This window comes from Lepidochelys kempii, chromosome 9 (assembly GCF_965140285.1).
Source record: "Lepidochelys kempii isolate rLepKem1 chromosome 9, rLepKem1.hap1, whole genome shotgun sequence".
NCBI classification, from domain to species: Eukaryota; Metazoa; Chordata; order Testudines; family Cheloniidae; genus Lepidochelys; species Lepidochelys kempii.
Window position 1 is genome coordinate 80851068 of NC_136388.1, and position 17264 is coordinate 80868331.

The window sequence follows — 17264 nt, forward strand, 5'->3', positions numbered from 1 at the left end:
ACCTCGGGGGAACACCCAGCACCCCCATGTTCATCCTTGTAAAATGGTTGTGTGGTATCCAATGCAAAGTTTGTCATGTTGGGTATCTTTGGAAGGCTCATGATGGAGCATTGTTGTTACAGTAATGTTATAGGTTATAATTTCATGTATATAGTTAATGAGGCTGAAACTGTATCCTCATAGCTTAAAGCAAGCCCAGGCAAAAACTCTCCAAGAACAGAGAGGCAGTTCACACCTCATCAGGGCAGGTATGGGACAAACCCAGTCCAGCCTCATAGGAACAAAGGACGCTGGCCTAGGCAGCAACAAGAGAATCTGTTAGACTCTGGAAGGAGTCACTCCCTTTCCTTTCATCAGTTTGGAACTGCTCACCTGACTCTGAAGGGGGGGGGCAAATCCAAGAGGGAAGAAAGGACATGATAAAAGGGAGAGACATTTGCCATGCTGTCTGTTTCTCTCCCATCTACATCTACAGACACCACACCAGGATCAAAGGGGAGATTTTGGCTGAAGAGCAACCAGCCAGCCTGTGGTGAGAAGCATCTAAGTTTGTAAGGGCACTGAAAGTGTTAAGATCAGCTTAGAATGCATTTTGCTTTTATTTCATTTGACTAAATCTGACTTGTTATGCTTTGACTTATCACTTAAAATCTATCTTTCATAGTTAATACATCTGTTTGCTTATTCTACCTGAAGCAGTGCATTTGGTTTGAAGTACGTCAGAGACTCCCCTTGGGATAACAAGTGTGGTACATATCAATTTCTTTGTTAAATTGATGAACTCATATAAGCTGGCAGCATCTGGTGGGCATAACTGGACACTGCAAGACGGAGGTTCCTAGGGTTGTGTCTGGGACTGGAGATATTGGCTGGTGTCATTTGGTTGCACAAGTCAAGGAGCAGCTTACATGCCAGAGGCTGTGCATGAACGGCCCAGGAGTGGGGGTTCTCATAGCAGAGCAGGGTAAGGCAGGCACCCAGAGTCAAGGATTGCAGTGACCTTGCAAATCACCAGTCTAGATAACACCAGAGGGGTACATCACAGACTCCCACTACACAAAAGAGAGGAAGAAAGAAAAGTCCACCAGCTCTTTTGTTCCTATGTACAGTCACTGAAAAAATGGGAGGAAGAAAAATTTGAGGACTGAAAAAGCATTCTGTGTAGCTCGAAAGCTTGTCTCTTTCACCAACAAAAGTTGGTTCAGTAAAAGACATTACCTCATCCACCATGCATGGAAGAATGTCATCTGTTTCTGAGGGAGATCAACACCTCAAGTCATGTAAGCCACGGGACAGCCTTGAATAATGCTTTTTGCCCATTAATTGGGATGGAGTTTGACCCGTTGACCTTGAGTTGAAGGACTATATTTTCTGATCCCCAGCCCATCCAGTGTACCTCCGTTCCTTTGCTAATGAGACTTTAAACTTCCTATGCAACATGTTTTTCAGAGTACATAAAATAATGGCTAAAATTCTATGATTTCTTCCTACGGGCACTTGCTTCTCTCTCTCCCCTCAGGGAGCCAGCTCCGGAAAACTTTAATAGTGCTTGCTGCAAGCCTAGAGATCATTTTACCAGATGTTTCACCTAATTCTTCACTCCCCCCACTTTAAAAAGCCTAAAAATAAAGCAATATCCAGTGTCTCACACACCCTGGCTCAGGTTTGCCAAAAATTATCAGTCTCTTCCTGCAAACAAACCCGAGTCTGCATTATTGTGGAGCTCTGAGAAGAAAAATACACTTGCAGGAACCCACCCTGGGGAGGGCTTTTTTTATACTGTAGCAAATTGAAATCTCTCATAAAGCAGAGTTGGTGCGAGTTGGACTCTGTCCCCACCCCCACCCCAGCTCCTCCTCCACCTCTCTTTGTCTGAATGTGTCGGTCAAAAAACCCAGCCGGGTTTTATGGCGGATCTTTCAGAGAGGCATCGTGAGAGACTGACGAGATGTGCAGGGAGACTGAAACACAAAGAGAAGTCATGAGTCCCTCACTATTTATTTGACCTAAATACATTGAGATAACTGTACCATGAAAGAGAGAATTTCCTGACGCTACAGAGCTAAACATCTGTTTCCTCTCATTTTTTTCGGTGGCGGTACGTAGGAACGGAAGAGCTGGCGGGCTTTTCTTTCCTCCTCTCTTTTGTGTAATGGGAGTCTCCATGCTCTGGAGCTAAATAAGTTCTCCTAGAACAGACAGGTTTCTCTCAAGGGTTCCATGATCATTTGTTCTCCATTTCTCGCCTTCCTGCCTTCCCCCTCCCCTCCTGGTGACGAACGGATACTCTGAAGCCGCGGCAGGACTTCCTTAGCTTATGCCGTGCCTCCTGGAAAGTTCAGCTGTATGCCCTGCCTCCCATCATCCACTCCCTCTCCCCCGACAAAACAATGAACCAAACGCTCCTTGTTGTTTGTTATTTTATATTCCACAGAGGAAGAGCTGAATGGAAGTCTGTGTCCCCAGGGGCTCTCAGTGCATTCCATATCTGACTACAGACTTCCAAGGAGCAAGATTACACAGTGCAAGATCACAAATTCTTTAGTGTGAATATATATGTATATAATTATCATTATATATACATATATAATTATAATACATAATAGGCAGCTGCTGTCTCATAGGCAGATCCTTTTAAAAGTGACTGAGATGAGTCTGCAGGTAAAACAACCACTAGTTTTGCTGATGAGATGATGACCAAAAGAAGGTTTTTACTCCTGGTTGGCACTGAAGAACCAAGACACTTAAAGGAGACTATTGGGGGTAAAAACCTTGTTTTGGCCAGAAAATAAGATGACGTGACTCTAAGACACATAGCATGTTGATCTGTGGAGGAAGAAGATTCCATTTAAAATATATAATCAGGATTAACCATTGACTAAAACTACAGTTTTAACAACAGATCAAAGAAATTACATGTTAAACAATTGGGTCTGAGAAGCAGAACCAAATGGGACTATAAGTGTTTTGGGTTAGGGACTGTAAGTGCTATAGAAGGAGTCATAAAATGTTTCCATTTGTGGATGGAACTGGAGAGAACAGAGGTGCACAAAATAAAAAATGATCATCGGAATCAGTGGGGGTTTGGGCAAAATACTGAGTAGTTATCGATGGTTCACAAGCAAGCTGGAAGGGCATATTGAGTGGAGTCTGCAGGGATCAGTTCTGGGTCCAGTTCTGTTCAATATCTTCATCAGTGATTTACATAATGGCGTAGAGAGTACAGTTATAAAGTTTGCAGACAATACCAAGCTGGCAGGGGTTGCAAGTGTTTTGGAGGATAGAATTAAATTCAAAATGATCTAGACAAATGGTCTGAAGTAAATAGGATGAAATTCAATAAGGACAAATGCAAAGTAATCCACTTAGGAAGGAACAACGAGTTGCATACATATAAAATGGGAAATGACTGCCTAGGAAGGAGCACTGAAGAAAGGGATCTGGGGGTCATAGTTGACCACAAGCTAAAAATAAATCAACAGTGTAACACTGTTGCAAAAAGAGCGAACATCATTCTGGGATGTATTAGCAGGAGTGTTGTAAGTAAGACACAAGAAGTGCTTCTTCTCTTCTACATCATGCTGATTAGGCCTTAACTGGAGTATTGTGTCCAGTTCTGAGCACCAAATTTCAGGAAAGATGTGGACAAATTGGAGAAAGTCCAGAGAATAGCAACAAAAATGATTAAAGGTCTAGAGAACATGATGTATGAGGGAAAACTGAAAAAATTGGTTTGTTTAGTCTGTAGAAGAGAAGACTGAGAGGGGTCATGATAACAATTTTCAAGTACATAAAAGGTTGTTACAAGGAGTAGGGAGAAGAATTGTTCTCCTTAACCTCTGAGGATAAGACAAGACAAGACAAGAAGCAAAGAGCTTAAATTCATGCAGGGGCAATTTAGGTTGGACATTAGGAAAAACTTCCTAATGGTCAGTAGGGTTGTCAGGTGCCCAGTTGAAAAGGGACCCTGGCAGCTCTGGTCAGCATTGCTGACCAGGCCACTAGTAGTCCAGCTGGCAGTGCAGTGAGCTAGGGCAGGCTCCCTGCCTGCCCTGGCTCTGTGCAGCTCCCGGAAGCGGCCAGCATCTCCCCCTCCTAGGCAGAGGGGCAGCCACGGGGGCTCTGTGCACTGCCCCTGCCCCAAGTGCTGGCTCTGGAGCTCCCTTTGGCCAGGAACCATGGCCAATGGGAGATGTGGGGCAGTGCCTGCAGAGCCCCCGGACCCTCTGCCTAGGAGCTGGACATGCTTGCTGCTTCCGGGAACCACCTGAGGTAAGCACCACCCAACCGGAGCCGAAACCCACTCCCACACCGCAACCCCCAGCCCTGAGCCCCCTCCCACACCCAAACTCCCTCTTGCACCCCAACACTCTGCCCCAGCCCTGAGCCCCCTCCCACACTTTGAACCCCTTGGCCCCAGCCCAGAGCCCCCTCCTGCACCCTAACCCCTCATCCCTGGCCCCTCCCCAGAGCCTGCACCCCCAGCTGGAGCTCTCACCCCCTCCTTCACTCCAACCCCCTGCCCAAGCCCGTGAAAGTCAGTGAGGGTGGGGGAGAGTGAGCAACAGAGGGAGGGGGATGGAGTGATCAGCGGCGGGGCCTCGGGGAAGGGGAGGGGCAGGGGCAGGGCAAGGGTGTTCGGTTTTATGCGATTAGAAAGTTGTCAGCCCTAATTGTCAGGGTAGTTAAACACTGAAACAAATTGCCCAGGGAGGTGGTGGAATCTCAGTCATTGGAGGTTGTTAAAAGCAGGTTAGACAAACACCTGTGAGGGATGGTCTTGATAATACTTAGTTCTGTCAATAGTGACAAACCAGCGAAAAACATAAGGCTCTGTCTTGCCTGCAAGGCCCAGTTCAGCATTGTGGGCACTGCAAAGCTTCCCGACCCTGGAAAAGCTCACAGATCGGTTTTCTGTCCACTCTAGGGGCCACTGGCACAGAACAGGAGCGGGAAAGGGAAGATATATTAAAAACTGCAGCCTTTGGATACTTTCTTAAATTGAGTGATGTCCCATGAAAACAGAATCCTTCCACAGCTGTGGTTAGAAGATGAGAGAAAGTTTTCTATTTCCATTTGTCTTCACAAAATCTGTAGAGTCATTCCCAGTGGAGAAGAAGAAGAAGTGTATTCTTCTTTACCAGCTGAGGCTGGAGACCTCCCGCTATAACAAGGCAGGCCCAACTTTGTTCCCTGTCTCTGGTACAGCAGTTGGTGCAAGCCTCATGGCCCTGCATTTGCTTTGCTTTTCTCAGGTATGATAGTGCTGAGATGGACTATCGCCTGGCCTGGCTACTTACTGAAAGAACCGCTCTAGCGTAATGACCACAAAGCCATCTCCATGGCAATGGACATGTTCTGTTCTGTTATTGGTTTACTCTTAAGATGCAGGCTTAGTTCTCAGGCACTACTAAGTAATCTTGCCAGGGAGGTGGTCTCTGAAGGAGATAGTCTCTTCTCCATGCATGCATGGAAGTCCCCCAGCAGGAGGCACAGGTGATTCAGAGGCTGTCTGTGTGTGGGCCATGTCATTCAGCTGGTCTGTGGGATTATGGACAGGGTCAGGATGGGTTATCACAGGATAAAAAACAAAGTATTGTACTTATATAGTGGATTTAAATACAAAAGATCTCAAGAAATATTACAAAATACTCACTCGGGAGCCCCACCCCCCATCACCCACTACTGAAGTGCTGTCACCTCTGAGGTGATGCACAGCAGCTGATTAACAGGAATTTTTAGATAGGGATAACATAATTACCGTGCCCATGTTGGAACTTAGCTAGGATACCAAGGTTATCTTCCTATTCTTGCAAATAATCTTATTGTTGTAGGAGCAGCAGTGATCTGTATGCTGTGTATAACCTGTATTCTCAAAAGGTCTGTTACACCTTCCCTTCCCCTTTTGTCTCCTGTCCCTCTTTGAACATCTGTGAAGTGGCTTTCCCCCTTCCCCTCCCTCCTGGAATGGTTGTGAGATGAATGGGCTGCTTGAGCAGCTGGAAGATCAGAAGAGCTCCCAGGTAGACAAGGTATTTGGGACTCTAGGCAGCGATCACATGCCCAATGTATGGACACTGCCCAAGGTGGAGTGTGACCAAGCAGACGCAACCAAGTCATCTCTAGTCGCAGGCCATGAGAGAAGGCCCTTAAAAGGGGAAAGGGCCATGTGCTCAGGAGTGCACTCACAAGATTGTACCTCCCATAAAGGCCCTTCGTCCAGTTCGCCGCGTTACATTTCATCGTGCCTCGGGAAGACTTACCTTCATCGCATCATCCATTGCTGTGCCTGTCCCGGGAGCACGCATATGTGAGTGTGACCCCACCCTCCTCTTTTGAGTTTAGCTATCAGTATAATAAACATGCTGCTTTCTGCCAAACTCTGGTGGGTCATTCGTCCTCCCTAAGCTTACTAGCTGGCCCAATTTCGGGCAACGTTACGAGATCCTCAATTATTATAAATAGTCAGGACTTAGGTCATGGCTACACTTGCAGATGTAGAGCTCTGTGAGTTAAACCTGCCTTTGTAGAGCGCAGTAGGAAAAGCGCTGCAGTCTGTCCACACTGACAGCTGCAAACGCACCAGCATGGCCACATTTGCGGCACTCGCAGCGGCGCATTATGGGCAGCTATCCCACAGAGCACCTCTTCCCATTATGGTGCTGTGGCTTGTGGGAAAGGGACGGGGAGTGCGTGGCATTCTGGGTCCTCTCCCAATGCCCCGTGATGCATCGGTTCGCATCCCAGCATTCCCTTTGCTTCCATCCACATTTGGCGGCATCTTTCAAAGCTTTTTGTACTGCGTGCTCTGTCTTCCCTTTCGGTCTGCAGGAATGGACCCCAAACGGCTGAGGAGTATGCTGACGAGTCTCGCCAGCATGTCACATTTGGCAGTCAAGTTATTCCTTATGATCCAAAGTGACAGTGAGGGCTCTGACGATATCGACTCGAGTAACGCATATGACACGAGTTTGCTTGTGGCATTCACGGACATGCTCACCACCATGGAAAGCCGCTTTTGGGCTCGGGAAACAAGCACTGAATGGTGGGATCACATTGTCATGCAAGTCTGGGATGACGAGCAGTGGCTATAGAACTTTCGGATGAGAAAAGCCACTTTCATGGGATTGTGTGCGGAGCTTGCCCCCACCCTGTGGTGCAAGGACACAAGATTGAGAGCTGCCCTGACGGTGGAGAAGCGAGTGGCTATTGCACCCTGGAAGCTGGCAATTCCAGACAGCTACTGATCAGTTGCTAACCAGTTTGGAATGGGGAAGTCAACCTTTGGAATCGTGTTGATGCAAGTTTGCAGGGCCATTAATGCATCCTGCTCAGAAAAACCGTGACTCTGGGTAATATGCATGACATTGTGGCTGGCTTTGTACAAATTGGTTTCCCTAACTGCAAAAAGGTGATAGATGGAATGCATATTCCAATTCTGGTACCAGACCACCTAGCCTCCGAGTACGTTAATCAGAAGGGGTATTTATCAATGGTTCTCCAGGCGCTTGTGGATCACCCTAGGCGTTTCATTGACATTAATGCAGGCTGGTCCGGAAAGGTGCGTGACGCATGCATCTTTCGGACCACTGGCCTGTTCAGGAAGCTGCAAACTGGGACTTTTTCCCAGACTAGAAGATCACCATAGGGGAAGTTGAAATGCCCATTGTGATCCTTGGAGACCCCTCTTACCCTTTAATGCCATGGCTCATGAAACCCTACACAGGGAGCCTTGACAGCAGCAAGGAGTGGTCCAACACCAGACTGAGCCGGTGCAGAATGACTGTGGAGTGTGCTTTTGGCCGTTTGAAGGGCCACTGGAGCTCTCAGTATGGGAAGCTGAACCTGGTCGATGACAGCATCCCCACGGTTATAATCCACGTGCTGTACCCTCCATAACATTTGTGAAGGGAAGGGTGAAAGATTCACTCAGGCATGGAGCTCGGAGGTTCAATACCTGGAGGCTGAATTTGAACAGCCAGAGAACAGGGCTATTAGAGGGGCCAAGCACGGGGCTGCAAGGATTAGGGATGCCTTGAGGGAGCATTTTGAGGCTGAAAGCCACCAGTAATGTCTGGTGCCCTGCACAGGAGTGAAGTGCAGTGCCTCCAATGCTAGTAGGCATCTGTGTTTGCTACGCTGACTTGCAGTGCCTGTTTCTTTCCTGGGTTAAGGTATCTTTTACTTTATGCAATAATAAAGAATGTTTTCAAAGCCAAAAAATCCGTTTATTGAAAAGAAAATTCATTTATTGAAAAGAGACGCAACTGCTTGGGAAACAGAAAGGGTAAGGGGGTGGGGTACGGTACAATCACAGATTTGCATATGTCCTGTCTGGAGTACTGTGCAATGCGTGCTGCACTTCAGGAAGGCTATACTGCATGGTGATGGGGATTGAGCGCGGTGGGTAAGGGTCGTAGTTTTCAGGGCTGGGTGGTGAAGCTACAGGTGTTGGAGGCAGCTGGTGGCGGTAGGAACCTGGATGTTGGGGAAAGTGGGTTGGAGGTGACGGGGGCACAAGGGAAAGAGTTTTGGGACAAGGGCTGCAGTGGGGGGGCGGACGCGGTAGTGTCCCACCTGCATTGCTCCAAGCACCTGTATCGAGTCCTCTGGGCGCTCCATGATGCTTAGCAGCTGCTCCGTGCTTTGGTGCTGGCGGTCTGCATTCTGCTGGCGGACCCTCCTTTCACTCTCCTGCCACTCCTGCACTTTTTGATTTTCATTACTTGAATGCTGCATTACTTCATGCAACATGTCTTCCTTGCTTCCTTGCGTGGCCTCTTTCTGATTCTTTGGAGTCTTTCGGCCGTTGATAACATGGACGGCTGAGATCTCAAGGTTGCATCTGTAAAGGCAAAATGCAACACTTAACAGAGGCAGCATTGTTCACACCAGACAGAGCAATGATTCCCCCATACTTAAGGGCAAGCACAGTCTACACAATAGCATAATTTGCCTGTCCCAAAGCGAGCGCACATAACCCACAGGAGCCCCAAAATGGTGAGTAAGCACAGGGTCAAGTGTGACTGATTGTTTCATGGCTGTACTGTCCTCTGGGTTTCTGCGCCTTGTGGAGAGCCAACAGTGGTGGGAGGCCCCTATACTGAACACTGTCCCCACATTTTCCACAGGAGTTCGTCCTGGAAGAGATCTCGCTGCTGAGGGTGACCTGGGAAGCAAGGGAGGGTCTTCTACTGCAATGCAGATTCCGCCCTGGCCCATCTGCAGCTTGCCTGTGTGCAGCAATGGTCCCCCCGCCCCTCACGGCACAGTGGCGTGGACAAGTTAGCCTGACTGGGACAAGGTCCACAGTGGCTCTCCCAAGAAACCTGCGCAAGCGCATTGCCCAAGTTCTGGATGAGACCTATGAAGAGATCACTGAGGCCGATTACTGCAATGTGAGAGAGCACATCAATGCCCTATTCTGCATCTAGGCATGCATGCAGCCCGAACCCTCCTCGCCCCAAGAGCCCACACCGAATAACTTCCTTCCCAAAATAAAAGCCACTTACCAGGAACCTCCTCTGGTGTTTGTCCTTCCCCAAGCACCGGCCGCTGCGACTGGCTACCTTCCTCCTGGCTTGAGAACAGCTCCTGGCTGCATGCATCTAGGGATTCCAGGGTGTCTTCCTCCACCTCAGCACCCTCGCTCCCACTCTGCTCCTCGTCCTCCTCCTCCTGCCTTGTTGCACTGGGCTCTGAAGTGTCCGTGGTGATCCCCGGAGTGGAGGTGGGGTCGCCCCCAAGTATCACGTCTTTGTAGAAACAGCAGTTCGGGGCAGAACCGGAGCGGCAGTTTGCCTCGTGGGCTTTGCGGTAGGCATTCTGCAGCTCCTTCACTTTAATCTTGCACTGCTGTGTGTCCCTGTCATGGCTCCTTTTCATCATGTCCCTTGATATCTGCCCAAAGGTATTGTAATTCCTACGGCTGGAGCGTAGCTAGGACTAGACAGCTTCCTCCCCCCAAACACTGATGAGGTCCAGCAACTCGCCATTGCTTCATACTGGGGCTCGTCTGGCGCGTGGAGGCATGGTCACCTGGAAAGATTCACTGAGAGCACTCCATGCCTGGCTGAGCAAAGAGGAAGGGGATTTTCAAAATTCCCAGAGAATTTAAAGGGCGGGTCTGATGGTTGCTCACCTGGGAGCAGGGCAGTAGAGTTCAAAGTGATGACCAGAGTGGCTAGCACAGGCATTGTGGGACACTTCTGGAGGCCGATCAGAGTGCACTATAGGACCAGGGCGTCCACATTGGCACTGCGGCACTCCAGCGGGGATGCAGCAAACGTTATTCCACTTGTCGAGGTGGACTACCAGCGGCGCTGTAGCTGTGGAGTCAGAGTGCTCTACGTGCCTTGCCAGTGTGGACGGGTAGTGAGCTAGTGCGCCCGGGGCTCCTTTTTTGTGCTGTAACTCGCAAGTGTAGCCAAAGCCTTAGTGTTTACTTTTCACGCTGAAGTCTGCTCCCTTCTAACAGCATAGGTTCAGTACTGACTTTGAGGCATGAGGGCCGTCTAATGAACAGCTGACATGTGTAGCATGTGGGGTTTTCTGTTGGAATCTCCTATCCAACTACTGACCAGATTTGATCCTGCTTAGCTTATGAGAACTGATGAGATCACCCAGCCGAAAATGCAGGGCTGGAAAATAACAGTGTGAGTTATCCAGTCTAGCCTTACCATTTGGCAAGCCATCTCCCAGTATTGTTGCCATTAACTTCCTAGTCGAAGTCCTCTTCATAATCAGCTTTGATGGCACCTTGACCACTTCCCTTTGGATGTTACTTGATGAAATTTATCCCACACACAGATAGCCAGCATGAGGCCTTTGCAGTATGTAAGCCCTATTCTGAGGGCAGAAGTGAAATGTAAATGGCCTCATGCTGGCTCTCTGCACTGGTGAATTTCATCCACTGCAAAGAACTTTAACCTAACATCTACCCCAACCTTTTGCTTCCTTATCTTCTTTCACGCTGTGGAGTAATAGTTCAGGCAGCGTTTAATGTTCCTGTGGCTTTGAAAGTCCTTCAAAAATATTAAACCATGAAAAAGCTCCTGCATTTCCATTCCAGACAGAGGATCTAAAAGTTAAGCATTTTATCCTGGTTTTTTTTTCCCCTTCTCAAGCCACAGGGCAGCTTTACAGCATCAAATGCTTAATAAAAATACTTTTGCTCATGGTCTGGGGGCTGTTATGACATAAAATATTGTGCTGAAAATGTTTTCCACCAGCCTTGCAGTCATTCCAAACTGTCAAATGTTCACTGAAAGTTTTTTCCTCTGTCACTGAAATTTCTTGACAGAATCAAATCCAGCTTGGTCCAGAAGATCTTTTAAATCAGAGCTTCTTCATCAGCCAGTCTCTTTCCAGGATTCCTCAGTGTGCTGAAGCACTGGATTTTGCTAAGGCTGCAAATGACTCTTGGGAAACGATAGGGAGAGTTTGGCTGGCTGGAGAGGGAGTAGCCCAGAGAAAGCAGTATTCCCTGAAGAGGGGTTTGTGGAGCGCTTCTGAGGTTTGAGGAGAACTGATTAATCACTCTGGCCTGATCAAAGGCCCATTAAGTTTATGTGAGTCTTTTTGTTGACTTCCTTGGACACTGGATTGAGACCATGGTGCTAACTCTCCCCCTTGTCTCCACTTACTAAGTCACATTAAAAGAAACAAAAATATACATTTGATATGACTTTCTGCTGAAAGCAATTGCAGTTGTTGCCACAGGGATGTTATGTGATTGCGAATGATGTATGGAGGGGAGGTGCCCATAAGACTGTTTCTCTATTAAGATGTAGGTCATGCTAACAAAAAGCATGAGAATCCTGAGGTAGACCAATCCATTATGACACGTAGAAGTTTGTGTAACTCTTTCAAAGTGATTTTGATAGGGGTTACAGCTCCTAGTTTTGTTTTGTTTTTAAGCAAGAACACTTCAGAGAATATGATGAGTTGTGAGGGGAAAGGGTTTAAATTAATGTATGCTATTGTGAGGGGAATCTTGCTCCAGGGCTTTCTTCACTAGAAAATTACATCAAATTAGAACACTACTTTGATGAGTTGTGCTAACTAATACCCTATTGGCCACAATTTTTGCAGTCAGGGACAACTGAAGTTTAACATCATGTCAGCAGGTTGTGGGTAAGTCATAGCAATACCAGAGCTTACCTACAAGCAACTGACACAATGTTGGACAGAGCTGTCCCTTGGGTAGGACGAATCAGGGTGACCGCTCCAGGCCCAGTACTTTGGCTGGTGCGATTGGCTGGTGTGGTTGGTCCTTGAAGAGATGAATCCGACACTTCTACCCTGGGCTCTGCAGCCCCCTAGGGATGGCCCTGATGTTGGACATGACTTTTCCCAGTCTACAGGGACTGTAAAGTTGTGGTCAACATCATGTTAGTTCACAAACAACTCCTCAAGGTTGTGTTCTAACCTGATGTAATTCTCTAGTGAAGATAAGTCCCTAGCAATAGGTAAAGCTGCAAAAGTTTGCAGGTTTTGGCCTCGTTCAGATAGATCCAAAAGCTTAGAGGCCAAAATCTGTTCTCAGTTACACCAGTGTAAATGTAGAGTAAGTCCACTGACCTTTGGGGCATTATCCTTGATGAAATGGGCACATATTTACAACAGACATTTCATTTCAAGCAAAGCAAGTAGCAACTTGGGAGTCCCATGTATCCTGCAACCTGCAAGTTGAGCCTATTTCAATTGCCTTGTCTGGTAGTACAGCCTAAGTGGTTGGGTGTAATCCCCCATTCCCCCAGCCAGCACCGAAGAGAATTGTCTTCCTGTCTCCCATTCCTGCAGGCTGTGTCCCTACAGCTAGAATTATATAAACTTCTTATGGGTGGGGATCTTTGTGGGACCTGGGGCTGCTCTTCAAGTGACTGTGGTATAGATAGCTGTGCAGCTGTTACAGTTCATCACAGGAGAGACACACTCCGAGCTCTCTTGTGGAGGTATAGCCTTTGTTCTTTCCTGTTTGGTTGTTTTCATTATTCTTTCAGACGGAAAGGCCTTTTGTTTTAGAGCCCAGTTTTCTCATCAGATTTCTTGTTATGTTTTTCACCCACCAAGAACAACCGTATACTTTCTGCTTGAATAGAACAAAAATAAAGTCTCCAGGAGAGAACATGTGTGTCCTTCCTCCACAACATGCTATATCATTTCTTCTTTCTGGTATTAGGGTTGCTAACCCTCCTGGTTTCGCCAGGAGTCTCCCAGAATCGGGCTCTTATGTCCTGGAGGCTACTGAGGCCAAACTGGGAGATTTTAGGTGCAAAAAGTCTGGCGGTGCAGTGGGGCTAAGGCAGGTTCCCTACCTACCCTGGCCCTGTGCTGCTCCTCGAAGCGGCCAGCATGTCCCTGCATCTCCTGCGTGGTGTAGGGATCTCCACACGCTGCCCCGACCCTGAGCACCGACTCTGCAGCTTCTATTGTCTGGGAACTGTGGCCAATGGGAGCTGTGGGGGCGGTGCCTGCAGGCAGGGGAATGGAGTGAATGGGGAAGGGCTTCAGAGAAGGGGTAGGGGGCAGGCAAGGGTTTGGGGGTTTTTGCGATTAGACAATTGGCAACCCTACCTGGTATCGGCGACGACTAGTAGGTTTAGTCGTCTGGCTAATAAATGCATGCAAAAATATTTCCAGACTGCTCTGGTTCAAAACTTACTTAAAAACATGCTTTTTACTGTAAGCCAGGATTATGACTAACACTTTATCTCTCATTCTTGTAGTCTTTCCTCCCCGCATGTTTATACTTCAGAACTAGGCTTTTTTATGCTATTACAGCTCTTAAAACGCTAGAAGGAGCATGGCTTATTGCTTCAGGCCTCGAGTGGGGGCTGTATCTTATACTGCAATCGGAGATGCAACTGCAGCACATGTCGACATATTAGCTACTGAAGATAACAATAGCAATGCAGCAGCAGCAGGGGCCATACAAGCCCATCCAGGTCCCTTGATATGTACTCAAGCAGCTTGTCTGTGCTGCCATGGCTTCCCTGCTAGCGTTGTTTGAGTTAGCTAGATCGAGACTAGCTTCGGTATGTCTACATGCACTGCAGTCACACCCGTGATTATGGTGCAGACATACCCTAAGGTAAGGACACTTTAGTTCTACTCCCTGCTTGAAAACTGACTTGTGTGACCTTTGGCAAATCACTTCACCTCTGTGAGTCTCTTTCTCCTGCCACCCTTTTTCTGTCTGGCCTATTTAAATTGTAGATTCTTTCGGACAGCGATTGTTTGCTATTATGTGCTTGTACAAGTGCTTAGCACAATGGGTTTCTAATCTCAGTTGTGGCCTCTGGGCACTGCTGAAATGACAGAACTATTATTCTGATCTTATTGAAATCAATGGGAGGTTAGCCCATTTGTGGCTCCCCCTTCTTTTCCTCTGCTTGATCTTCGTAGAATTCTTGCAAACCTCTGCTCGTTGCTACCACTGCTTGTCAAGTATTTTTAGACCCTTTGGATGAAGAACATATACATCCAACTGGATTGAGCAAAATTAATGTTTTCCAGTTGGATTGAAAACCTGGGAGAGCTGAGGTGCAGGTGTGCGGGTGCCTCCCACAAACCCAGGTGCTTTAATAATAGGATGGAGCTGGCTGCCAAACATACAGGCTCCTCTCTAGGGGAAGATTTAGTTTCATGTACACAAGGAGGAAGGCCAGCAGTTGCCAAGCACGCACAGCATGGGAAACAAGGAGATTTGAGGAGTATAAAAAGTCCTGCACGCTTAATTGGTGAGAGGCTGACGAAAATAAGTTGGGCCTCTCACATCACATATATGATAGCCTCCTGTTGACCTCTTAAACCTTCCCCAGGGTCTGCTGCGATGCCAGCCGGTGGCGGAGGTATCTGTTGAAGCTGTGTTGTTGCTGTTGTGTGGGTGATTGCAAAGGTGGTCACAAATGGAGCTGTTATTTCTTTAAAAGTTTTAAGATGGTTTATATATAGATAAACTTCCTGAGCCTTCATGCAGTGTGTGTGTGTGTGTGAATATAGAGCTGGTCAGAGGTGCTAGAGCGGCAGACTGAAGCCTCTGTTTATCCTCAAAACAGCTAGAGCATGAGAAGAGCCACTGCTTTCCCTCAGCTCTGAGAATAGTTTGGACCCATTCGGTTTTTGGCTTCTTTACTGAAACTGCCAACAAAAGAGCCTTTTTTGTGTTTGTGTTTTTGGCCCCTGGGAACTAAAGGGAGACCACCTTGCTCATTTCCTGTAGGCCACGTAATGACAATTTTCTTTCACTAGCAATTCAGTCAGGATTTGAACTGGTGACTTAGAGGTGCCATATTTCACGCAGCCCCGGAGTTACGCAGCCCCGTTACTCATTTGCTCTTACACTAGAATCTCTTTGGCACCATCATTGTCCACAGTAGTGACTGAACTGCAAATTGTTTAGTGGTTTGGGCAAAGTGGCGGTGGGAAGAGACTAACGGGGCAACACCTCAACCCCAAATGTGTCTGTGCAGCACACAGAGTGGGGGGAGGAGGCTGGAGCCTGACTTGAACTGGCTCCATGGCAACTGCTCCAATTCACATCTGACTTAAAGCCCCTTTTGTACCCTGCTTTGTGAGCTGTGAGCTCAGGATCTGGCTCGGCTGCTTCTTGGTCTCTTTGACAAATCAAAACTGATCCCTATCTCCTTTATGAACATCCCTGTTATGCGTTTGTAGACAATTTGGTTTCTTTTCAGCCTTCTTTTCCCCAGATGTAATCCACCCGGTAAAAAACAATAAATTATAAATTGTAATGAAGAAGAGAAAAGAAAAGTAAAAGCCTTTTGTGACTTTGCCTTTCACCCCAGTGTGCATGGTGGCCTTTCAGCTTTCAACTTTTAAAATGCTCTCTTCCCAGCCATTCAATTCCATTCGTTTCTATTATTCTTTAAATTACAGCCATGATCACTGTGAATAATTCATGTGTGTGAAGTGATTTGAACAGCCCTGGGGATTAGGAATCTTTGGCTAGTTCCAGAGCTGCTGAAGGGCAAATAGTCCCACTTGGCAATGAGTATTTTTAACAAAAAATTGCAGTTTTTGTATTTATTTTTCCTGTTATCTCCAAACTGGGCCAGCACAAGACACCTGGGTGCCACTTAAGCCCTCAACATAGAGTTTAAATGGGACTTAATTGGTGCTTAGGCCCCATGCAAGGCCTATGCCCGGGGGGTGTGTGAATATCATCCTTTAAGATTTCTCCATCACAAAGCTGGTTGGCGGTGTGGTCCAGAGAATCCTCACCATTAGCAAAGCATGACCTTGCCCTACTTTTCCAGATCTGTACAGGGCAGTATGAACAGGAGGACTTGTGGCACCTTAGAGACTAACAAATTTATTTGAGCATAAGCTTTCGTGGGCTACAGTCCACTTCATCGGATGCATGCGTGGAATACAATATTTTCCACTGCATGCATCTGATGAAGTGGGCTGTAGCCCCAGAAAGCTTATGCTCAAATAAATTTGTTAATTTCTAAGGTGCCACAAGTACTCCTGTTCTTTGTGCGGATACAGACTAACATGGCTGCTACTCTGAAACAAGGCAATATGTTTGCTTTGAGTTTGGGGCATTTTATGTTACACTGGAGGTAACTCATTATTATCTGTAACTGTCTTTCACCTCTGTCCATTTTGGTGATTATCACCAGAGTCAAAGCCATTTACACTTGCCCAGGTGGCTTGGTGCAAACTAAAACAAGATGCTTTTAATTCATATAAAAATAAAGGCAGTGTTAAAGAGGTGCTGACTCAAGGGTCACAAACTAGCTTGGATAAACATCTGAGTTCCCTGGTGTTTTATAACAACCTTGTAGGTTCACCTGTCTCTATGTGAGGTGTCACCCAATTAATTTAGATTTTTGGCAATGGTTGAAATGAAGTCAATTCAGATCGTAAGCCCTGTGGTTCAGGGACTTGTCTCATAGGCCAAACTTGGTTGGTCCTCACGCACTACTGTAATAAACATGATTATTAATAATAATTAATGAAATTACCAACTGCACAGTGGGGGGGGGTTGCATATAGAAATGCAAAATAAGAAGTGATTAGCTGGATAAGGAGGGCGCCCTGATCCTTTGTTACTGAGAGTGCTGCAGTGCAGTCCGCTATTCCTCCATCCTAGAAGCAGGAGGAAGGCCACATGAATTTATTATTATTATTAAGTCTTTATTAAGTCTTCTCAGATCCACCCTTTCTTTGCCCACATCCTGCCACTATCTTTCCCCTGTGCTGTTGAGAATAAGAGTGCTCAGAGGCCTTAC

The 17264-nt window shown here is 47.0% G+C and overlaps 1 protein-coding gene across 4 annotated transcripts in view; it reads left to right on the forward strand.

Moving 5' to 3' along the window:
• Positions 1-17264, forward strand: part of ARHGEF9 (Cdc42 guanine nucleotide exchange factor 9) — a 308240-nt gene that overhangs the window by 30621 nt on the left and 260355 nt on the right. The gene's annotated exons all lie outside the window — the stretch shown is intronic.